An 11,661-nucleotide genomic window follows, 5' to 3' on the forward strand; every position below is an offset into this window, starting at 1 on the left:
TAATAGTTTTTACACAGTCCTTGGTTTTAATCTGGTTGGAAGTTATGTGTTCAACCAATCAACCAAATGGATGAAAAGACTTTGCCACAAGCATGATTGTAGACAAAAAATATTTCCATAACAGGTTATTAAAAACAAAAAACAAAACTCTCCAAATATTCATTATCATCAGGCAGTTAAAGCCACTGATTATAAAAACACTTTTGAGTTCATAATGCTATGCATAAAAAAGAAATTATTGATCAGATAAAGAAATTGCAACAAAAAATTTGTACCATAGATAATTTGGCAATCTATGTTACAGCTATATTTTACAGAATGGGCTCTCCGGCTTCACAGAAGCCTGATAATGGGAGAAATTCTCAATAAGTGATGATATTTTCATTGTAATATTGCTGTCTCCCACTGCCTGTACTGTGTGTCATGGGCATCCAAGGTTCTAATGAGTTTAGTCAACCACTTCCGCTTAGCTGCAGATAAACAGCTTCTGGAACAAACCACACCTCAGAAAATTACTGTGATTCCACCACAGTCAATGAAGGTCCTCATGTGGTTTTAGGAGCTTTAGGAATTATTTCTTAGAAAATGTTACTTTGTCCCCTCCCAGAGGCATAATGATCTTTAGAGGGCTTTAGGTCATGCACAAGTGAAATAAACTGACATAAATCTTTCAAGGGTTGAAGAATAAAAAAATAAAGAAAACAGAGACTTGGCAACAAAACCCTTGTTGCTATTTAAGTACTTTGTTTGCTGTGGATTCAAACATCGTAGTCTGCAACACCTTTTATTTTCAGCACCATTTAAGTTAGAATAACTCGAAATTGTTGAAAGTAGTTATGTTGTTTCATGAGTATCTCTGATGTATTCGCTTGTTGCTATCTCTCCTCTTGCAAATTCTGTGTTAAATATAAAACAAAATTACTGCACTTAAGTTTCCCATTTTAGCTTAAACCGCATGTGGAATGCAAGCCTGCAGCTCTACAGCTATATTAAGACTAATTAGCGCTGAAAGGTCAACTTTAGATTGAAGTAAAAAAAAAAACACACATCAAGTAACCAGATAAAACAATCCCACACACACCCTGATAATATGAATGCTTATATAGAAATGGTAAAAAAGAGGATCTACTTCTTAGACAATAAGCAATATGACAAATATTCTCAAAGCAGGGTCTGGCATGACAAACATGATGTGTACAGGCTGGTAAAATGCAAAAGAACAACCTAAACAGCAAACGATAAAAAAAAAGATGACAGTCTCAAAGGATTCATAAAAAGACAGATGTTGACTCTCCCTACAACTAATTTGATAAAATCTGTGCCCAGGGATGAGTGTGCTGCAAAGTCTATTCTATATTTAGAAGTTGGATTTTTTAATAGTTTCAAGATGGAAAAAATCAAAATGTAATTAACTGTATTTCAATGGTCATCTAAGTCCTTAAAACTACAGTCCTGTCATATTTGATCAATTTACCCCCACACTTTTTATTGAATAATTGAGACTCTATATGGTGGAACAACACCAAGCAACACACACACCTCAGTACTAAGTTACAAATGTATGGTTGTTATAACATTTTTTAGAGATTCGTAAAGGTTCACAAACAAACCAATTCAAATTTGAATTGAGAAAGCTTCCTGGAAGGGAAGCGAAACATCTTCAAACCTTGGAAACCAAGTCCAGTGGATTGTTTTTAAACTTTTACGGAATGACTATGACCTGGATGACTGAGAATCTACATCAGCATTGTTCAGGAACTCAAACTTTCTGACTCAATATTTTGGAAAACTACAAAATCTGATGTTTTTAAATCTCCACCAGCTTTGCACAAGACATTGTTGCCCCAATTTTGTTTTCTTGTTGTTGTTTTTCAGCAAAACAGGTTGAGTTCAACCAGAGTGAACTGAGAAAAAAATATTCCCACAGAAGGACCACCATGTTAAATCGATGTCTACTTTTGGACAGATCTGATGAGAAGAGCTTCAGCATGTTTTTTTTTTTTTTTTTAATTCCCTTTGTCACTTGAGGTAATATTTCTTTATTAGCTTCTTCAACAAAATCTTTCTTTTTCCAGATGTGGTGATCAGGTGCTATGATGTGCTGTGGGTTGGCAGGTGTATGTGGGAGCAAAAGCATTTTTTTCCTCAGAAACATCTCTGGTAAATGACAAACTAAAGATGTTGTGTTAGGTTGAGTGGTACCAACTACAAATAGTTGAAATGTTACAGGGAGTACTACGTTGGTACCATTGGAGTGGCAGACTGAGGCTCTGATTTAAAGCCAAACCTCTGGAGGCACTGATCGTCTTTTTCCCCTTCCCTTCATGTAGCAGGAAAGGCCAGGCCCAGGCAAATCCTGCAGTGGGTACTTCAGGCACACCTCTGAAAAGAAAACAAGAAATATGAGTAAATAATCGGGACAGCTGTATTCATTCTTTATTTCTAATTTTATTTTGAAATCATTTAACAGTGATATTAATGTTTTAGCAAACAAAGCTCTGGTATTGGAAAATGGTATTGGGGTCTGTAGATATCCAGGGTATTAAGTATGGAATTAAACCTGAGAAGAAATATCAGTATAGGTGTATCACTAGTGTCTTCTTCATAAAAACTGATAGGATGGAATGGAAGATGACAGATGAATTCGGAGTTCATCCTTTTTCAGGAAATAGCTTCTGGCTGGAGAACCCCATGAAAACCACGAAGCAGCTGGAGGGACGTTATTTCCTGTATGGTCTGGAAACGTCCTGGGATCCTCAAGAAGAGGTTGGAGAAAAAGCATTTCTGGATGGTTGGATGGATGGATGCATGGACAGATGGACGGACATTGTTTATCTGACTTATTAGCAATAAAAAATAATTATGATATCATCAGTAGCAGAAGAGTAGTAGTTATAATCACAATAGTAATAGTGGGGTTGGATGCAGGAGTTCACCCTGCAAACAGAGGGTTGTGGGTTCAATCCCTGACTCTGGCTTTCAGTGTCGTTGTGTCCTTGGCCAAAACACTTCACTTGCATTCCCTACTGATGGGGGTCAGAGGGCCTGGTGGCAACCTTGTATGGCAGCCCCGCTTCTGTTAGTGAGCCCCAAGGCAGCTGTGCCTAAAATGTAGTTTGCCACAGTGAGTGTTTGCATGAATGGATGATTGACTGAATTTGGTGTAAAGCTCTTTGGTCAAGTCTTCTGACTTGAAAAGTTTAATTTTCCCTTTTATAGTAATAACGTTTTTAGTAGTAATAGTAACAAAATGTTTTTTTTTCTATTAGTAACAAAATAAATGGTATTAGTAAGTAACAGTAATTAGTAAGTAACAGAACAGGCAAACACAAATAAAACAACTTAAATATAATAACTGCTTGTAGAGACTAAAAGTAGAGAGTATAAGATGTCACAGTCTTGGCTCTGTTATGTTTTCTTTTGGGTATTCAGCTTTACTTTGCTCCATGTTTTATTGGTTTAATTCCTATTTTTGTTGTGTTTTGTGGTTATATTTCAGTTCTTAGGTTTTTATTTGTCGCCCTCTTGTGTTGGTCTCCTTTTTTCTAGCTCCTTTGAAGACTCCTTTCTTCACACCTGCTCCCAATCTGCTCGTTAGTCCTCTCTTTGTTCAGTCTCCCATAAATACTCTCCTTGTGCAGCTCCTCAGTGCCGGTTCTTCATCTAACTCTGTCTTACTTTGTCTTACCTCGTCGTGATTGTATTCCCCTGATGTCTCCATGGTTCTGGTATGTTTTCCTTTTTTCATGTTGGATTGTTGGATTCCTGCCTCAGTTGTTTGTGAACCTCTCATTAAATCTAATAAAAAAACTCACCTCTGCCTCCCAGCCTCTGCATTTGGGTCCTCAAACATCAACCAAACCCTGACATAAGGAAGGATTTGGAGGTATCCTTGAAGTCATTGGCCTAAAGAGCTTCTTGTTGCTACAGTTCTTCATAAAGACGGTCTGATGGGTTAAACAGGATACCTTGTTTTTATTCACCAGCCTCTTCTTAAGGACTAAACTGTGGAGTCTCACATCCAGCACAAAGAAATCTTTCCTCACCATTATTCTGTTGGCCTCTCAAGCCTTGATCTCTCTTTCACAGCACACCACAGCAAAAAATTCACTATGCACACTAAAAGACTTCAACTATCCCAGAAAGAACAGTCAGCTTTTTATTTTTTATTTTAATGTGCTTACAGTTAAGGCGCAACCCAAAATACCTGTAATTGTCCACCCTCTCTGCTTCCACTTCTTGGAGGGAAACATAAGGTATTCTATTGTTCTGCATGTCTCCAACATGCCCACTGGCCTCACTGATGCCAAGCTTCAAAGAGTTTTTGCTTCACCATTTCATAAAATTAGACTTCGGTACTTTTCCCAGTTTTCATTGTTATGCGATGTCAGAAAACTTCAAAGTATGTCAGGAAGAGGTGTATAGATGGTGCAGCAGCATGCTGTAATACAAGTAGAACATCCCCGAGGTACAGCGATGTCAGCTAATGGTCTGTAGTTATTTAGACTTCTGTCTTGACTGTTCTTTTTTTGCATGGGTACGATGCAGGATGTCTTCTAGAGCAGGTGGGACCTTCTTCAGCCTCCAAGAGATTGAAAAGGTGCTGATCCATGGCCATGATCCAGGCAGTGACCATTAGTATGAGTACAGGTTAAACATTGAATTGAATACGTAATTAATTTATTTAACACAATTAACTAAATGAAAGACGTAATATATATTTAATATATATTAATTACACAGTGACTGATGTTTTCAAGCATCTATTTTATTATGATGAGTCTCCAGCCAATGAAAACACACCATCTAATACTAGAAAATGCACTCAAACAATAAAAAAGTTATTTTATTCAAATACTGGAGCCTAATAAAAAGCATAATCTTATTTTCAAAAACAACTTTTAATTGAACTTACATATTCTAATTAATTAAATATATGTGAGTTGTATATCCCTTCTTTTAAGCAAGATGAAAAAGCACCATATTGTATGACAGAACCTAATTTGAGTATTCATGCTGTGTTTCTCCTCAAAATTCTGCCCACATTGCATAGTTACAGGGCTGGACTGAACCTGATTAAAGTCTAAAGACGTGGCAGAAAATGAGGAGCTGAGTAAGTGCCATGTCAGCGTATGAGCAGTGCAAGCACACATGCCGCCATATCTGAGAATGCTGTAATTACACACATCATTAGACCCACAACACCATTATTAGACCTCCAGCATGCACCGCCTCCTGCACTTCTTGGAGGCACTTGACAGAAATTTCAGACTTGCAAATGAGAGTGATAGCTAGGGATGAACAGGAAAAACTATGTGGTTGTTTGGAAAATGTTAGCATTTATCTCACCAAAGGATGGTTTGCTGACCACCCATAAGGCTCATTTAAGTTCAAACCTCTGGTAATCTCATCTCGCCAACAGAATGTGAGGTATCTTCTGACTCACTCCCTACTGATGCTGATGTTGGAAACTGCAAATGAGTCAACCTTTTGATCTTTCCGTTTTCATGCCCAAACCTAAAAGCCTCTGATTTGGTAGAGGAAAAACTGATTATTTAGCAACCCTTTTTTTTTTACTTTATGAGAAAAAAAAAAAAATTAGTTATGCATATGTTTGCTATAAACACAGTTGACTTGCTTTGTATCACAGAAATAAGATGTAGTTGTATTTAGGATAAGGACATGTTCCTAAATGGTGCATAAAATCATATTTTTTCGCACCCTACTTGTCTGACTTTGAACATGTTTAATGTGGTGCACAATTCAATTCAATTTCAGTTCAGTTTATTTATATAGCGCCAAATTCACAACACATGTCATCTTAAGGCACTTTACAGTTCATACAGTCAAATTGATACAAAGTTTTCTATCTAAGGAAAACCAGTTGATTGCATTGACTCATTGACTCAAATACAATCCCTCACACTAAGCATGCTTGTAGCGACAGTGGAGAGGAAAAACTCCCTTTTAACAGGAAGAAACCTCCAGCAGAACCAGGCTCAGTGTGAGCGGCCATCTGCTGAGACCGACTGGGGTTCAAGGAGACGGAAGCAGAGACACAAAAAGCAGCTGTAAAAGGCGGCCCCGTCCAGGGAAACGCACAGCCAGGCAGACGAGCTCCAAGCCAGCTCCCATGCCAGAGGACGAAGAGAGCACATCCACTCAGTCACGGTCAGAGAAACAGGACCACACTGGAAAACAGGCCGATCTCCAGCATCTATAAACAAGGGTGTTGATGGAAGCAGCACAGCTGATGTTTCTTTCCAGGATGGAGTCACAGCCAAACAGGAACAGAATAATTTGCTTTGCTTATGATTTTTTCACCTTTGCAAGTTCAAGTGCACTGATAAATGAAAGTTACATTTCATACATTTTTTGTGCAAAGTGCTTTATTATTTCCATTGTGTTAGCATGATCATTTTAATTGTTTGTTAGTTATAATTTCAGGTTTCTTTAAAATGTCAAAATGTGGTTATTTTGAGGATCAGTACTAACGTCCTCAGAAAGTGGAAGGTTTTCAGCTAATCAAAAAGAGCCCTCTGTCAAACCACAACTCAAATTAAAAATGTTGATATTGCCACACAATGCAAAATTTACCATTTTTTCTTATAAACCTTAATAAAGTTGTGTGGGTTTTCTTTTTCACTCAAACAGCTTCTTAATAACTAGACTAAAGTCACACTGGTTTAGCAGCTATAACAGACTGTCATTTGTGACTTTGCTTAAGATTAGCTGGTAGCAACCAGCAGGGTTCACCAACATTATTCTGCATATTCATTTGATAGATTGGATTGATTGGTTCAGTTGAAAAAAAAGTCTGTTTTATTGCATTAGAGCCCGTGCACTTAGATGTTGTTGTTTTTTAATTACCTTAATCAATTTAAGCAAGAAGCGTCCTTCTCTAGTCTATGCTGGAAAAGTTTAAAGATATTAAAAGAATATTTTCTAAATCCCCATTTAAAGAAAATATTAACACTTATACATAGAAAATTGTTTCAAATTTAAGGTTTAAATTATAACAAAAAACAAAAAAATCAACAACTGAGCAATTAATTTATGACTTTACAGAATAGGATGTTCTTTAAAATGTTAAGCTTGGGGCATCCATGTAATATCACAAGGAGATAATATTGGAAGTATTGTTTGCTTTGTTTTAAAGTCATGTACAATGGTGTAGTTGGTGGGACATCCCTATGGTCACATTGTAAAGTTCCTGCCCTCACACCTGTGTCCTGCGACTTCTTGATTGATCTCTGCTACAAAACACCTGATTTCCATATATGACGTAATTAGCCAACAAACTGTGCCTTCAGACGACACAGCCGCTGAATTCAAACACAGCACTTGACTGCATGCTAGTGAGGTAATTTAGGAATTTGATAAATGCGTGTAAAGCAAAAGACACACCTAAAAGTTGCAGGACACTAGTCCGCCAGAATTTGAGTTTGAGAACAGGGATCCAGACCATATTATTATTATAAAAACAAAATTTACCATCCATAAAAAACCTTACATCTTTGCACACTAAAACTAACATACCAGCTTTCTTTTACTCATCGTTACTTAACATTACCAACATTTAAGTCTTCGATAAACAGTCAAATCAAATCTCAAGTTATTAGGGCACAAGTCTAAGTCTGTTATAAATAAGTAGGACTTTAGTCATAAATTGAAGCCACCATTTCTGTGAGCGGTCCAGCCTAGGGCTACTGAGACGTAGGATCAGAGAAGCTTTCTGATATTGTCATGACCCCATGATCCAGTATGGCTGCCCTGCAAGAAGAACTAAAGAATGGGTGAACTGTGCTTACTGTGGAGGCTTGATATTTCAGAGTTGAACATTTCCCTTGTGTTACTGAACCATTAGACAAGGAAGAGGAGCTAATTTCTCCTGTGGCTTTGGAAAAAAAACAAAATAAAAGAAAACGTACAGAGTGGCTGTGACACTTTGTATCCTGGGAACTTGTTACTAGGAGCAGTTTGTTGCAGCCAGATATTTTCTGAGCCCATTAACAGCTTAGTAAGAAAATGTAACATCTACAGTTTATAAAGGTTTTCTGACACATTTAAGTTAATTTCTTCAATTCTAAAAACCATTATTACAGGAATGCTAAAATTAATATTTATACTAGTTTTTGAATACAATGGTAAGGTTGGTTTATCAGCCTATTAATAAACAGATCCCAACTGTTTAATAATAGTTACAGCACCAAATCCAACGGTTCTTAAACATAGTTTAGCTAAAGGACACGTCACGATCAGTTGTTCATATTTACTGTATCTTTTAAAAGGTTTATGACCAGTAATACTGAGGCCAACAGAGGCAGTAATGTAAAAAAATATTAATTTATTAGTGATTTATTTTGAGATCTTATCTGGTTTAAAATCATTTTTCTAGACTTACTTTGATTACATACTGTCACAGTTTATTCCAGTTATGTCAAAGGCTTTTATATGATGTTTTTACTAAGCCAGCTTTTCAGTACATGATCTCTTATGTCAGATCATTTCTTAGTTAAGCCCAGGCTTTACACAGGTCTTTGTGATTAAATCCACGTATTATGATACCAAAATGCTTCTACAACCTTTGTATTTAATCTTCGACACGTTTATTCATCTATTTTTGAGTATTTTCAAAAGGCTTTTTTTTTTTTAGATGAAATGCAAACATTAGGATTTCCTTTTTGAAACATTTTGTTCTTTTTGTATGTCTTTTTTGGAGTTTTTCTATTTGATCTATAACTTTTATTGAAATTTCCCTTCAAACAACACCAGTTTTTAATTCAGCCTGATGAATACTTCATCCAATATAACTGCTTGGTCATTTAACCATAGTCTGTATCAGACCAGGCTGCTCAGATACAGAGGAGCAGGTCATTGAAAGACATTTTCCATCATAGTAATCTGTTAACTTGTATGATGCCATGTCAGCTCTCATGTGACATGAAACCACTTCCTCACTCTTCAAGGTCTCATAATCAAAATTATGAAATAGTACCTCCACCTCTTTGACTAAGAATGAGAACAAAAGAACAATCAGTTCAAAATGCTAAGACAGAAACTACGATGATCCCTGTATACTGAGAATTTCAAAGGTTTATTGTCATATCTGCGTGTTGCAGCCTTTCATTGTTCTTAAAACAGAAGTCTGGAGGTGAACCTGAAGACAACAATATATCTTTGCAGATAGATTCGTATATAACGCTTCCAACATGGTGTTGCTGCTGTCAGTCTCTGTACTTCAAAGACAAACCTTAATCTAAGTCATACTCAGATGTTGTGTTATTTGACATCATGCCCTTATTCAAAATACTGTACGATGGTCTTCCAAAACCTAATAAAGGTATTTGGATGAAATATTGCTTTCCCATAAGGGTTCCTTTTCCTTCTGATTATTCAGGACATAACCTTCAGTCACTAGTAACATCATTGGTTAGCAGCTTATTCCAATTAACTCTTTTCTGAATAGTGGTCACTGCTCTCCACAGTTTTAAAAACAACATTTTCTTCTTTATTTATGGATCATAACTGTGCACAGTCCAATAAAGTTGACAATGATGCATTAAGCAATACACTGACAACTACTGGTCATTCACTGCAAGTGCAACTAAATTTCCTCTACTCCAAGATGGAAGACATAAAGCAATAACATATCTTGTCAGTAAAAGTACAGGACCATTGCAGGTAGAGAAAAAAATACGGCAGCATCTTGTGACAACTAAAGAGTATTGGTTACATCATTGGTTGGTGAAATATTGGTTAAATATTTTCAGAAATATGCTTTATTTTTTAAAGAAAATTACAATGAATCACTTAATTGTAATAACTTAATGAACTACATTTGACATCATGCATATGGAACCCGTATCTGAGTTCCTTTTATTGCTCTGACTGTTTTTCCAGAATATGAGGGGTTTGTAAACAAACAAAAATAAATAAATATATAGATACTGTGCTTATAAAAGCATATAAGACTCAGTGAGGATGAAGAAAGTGAAAGTATGAGTGATTGCAACTATAAAAGGAACTAAGAAAGGCTTGAATTTTATTTTGGATTAAATAGAATTTAAATGAAACTCCTGGTTTCAGTTCAGTAAAGTTTGACCTAGTTTTTTTCATATAGCTCCTATTCAAAACATTTTTGTCAGAGAAATCTATATGAAAAAGTGAATTTAAAAGAATCATACAGAGATTAAATTCACACATCCCGAAGGATCCCAATTATGATGCAATCCAGCTTCTGACCCTGACTTGAACCCCTGATATTGAGAAAGCATGTAGCCACAGCGGAAAGGAAAACTCCCTTCTATAAATATCACTATCAATATGTGTGTATATATACAGTGATGAAAATAAGTATTCGAGCATTTTGCAAGTTCAAATTATGTCTCTCACAGTGGACATGCACCTGCGATGACAATTTCAGACCCTACATGATTTTTAAGCAGGAGAACTTGCAAACAGCTGGATGTTCAAATACTTCTTTTCTCATAGTATGTATACGGTATATATATATTTTTTGATTGCCTTTATTGATCTCACATTGGAGAAATGTACTTGATGCATGTACCAAATACTCAAAGAAGAGAATGTGCATATGATATATATAGTATATACAGTTCATCCACATGTATGACAGCTTTTTTTTTTTAAATAGCAGGATCATATACAGGGTCATGCAGTGTCAAATATAGAGGAGCAGGCTATTGCACAGGGTATCAAATAATAATTTCCTGAGGATTATATTGCTCAGTTACATAATTGCTTAAGTGTCAAGTAAAATACTGTTGTAATAACATCGGGGGCTGAATAAGAGGGGGGAGTAAATTACACTAACACCCTATATTCTCTATATTCAAAACCTAAGTTGTTGTGGACATGTCAAAAATTTCCTGATTAAATTAAATCCCACATTACTTTGTATGCAATAACAACTTCGGAAAGAAATCTTTTTTTTTTTCCTCAAAAAATCTGTTTATTGTCTTTTATATTTCAAAAAACACAAACAGACAAGTAACTCACAAATGTATAAAATACCAAACAGGACGGAAAGAAACACATCAACAACTTAAACATTCAAGGTGACAAACATTAGTTGATTGCAGTGAGACAAAATACTTCAAGTTTGACATCTCAGTGGGGTATGTTGAGATCCAGTCCAAGAGATCTAATCACAGTCTTCAAGTATGTGGGTTGATGGCATTGTCCCTCCCAAATCCAAACATCATGACTTCAATGTGTCAGGAAAGAAATCTTAACCTTATTTCATGCATGACAAAATTCCCCTGTTTAATGGCTTAACCAGAACCTGCTGCTCCCCAATGTACCTTTCTTCCCAGGATATTTTAGAACCAAAAGGAAGACAGTTTAAAATTACTTAGATTTCTCAAACCATTTCCTAGAATTTTGACATCTTTATGCTCAAGGTTAAATTTATTCTACTCTAGACTACCATTGAATTCTTTTTCGTTTGCATTTTCTACCACACTGAAACACAACACAACTTTTTTATGTCCTACCCTGCTAATATGAAACAATTGTATTAAAGTATATGCCAAAAACGGTTGCAATATTTTTTTCAGTGCATATATTTCCTCTGAAAATACGATGACAGTGCCGTAGTACAATAGTAACAATTGGATGGATGGATGGATGGATGGA

The sequence above is a fragment of the Cyprinodon variegatus genome, unplaced genomic scaffold, assembly GCF_000732505.1.
Source record: "Cyprinodon variegatus isolate N-32 unplaced genomic scaffold, C_variegatus-1.0 Scaffold360, whole genome shotgun sequence".
Classification (NCBI taxonomy): domain Eukaryota; kingdom Metazoa; phylum Chordata; class Actinopteri; order Cyprinodontiformes; family Cyprinodontidae; genus Cyprinodon; species Cyprinodon variegatus.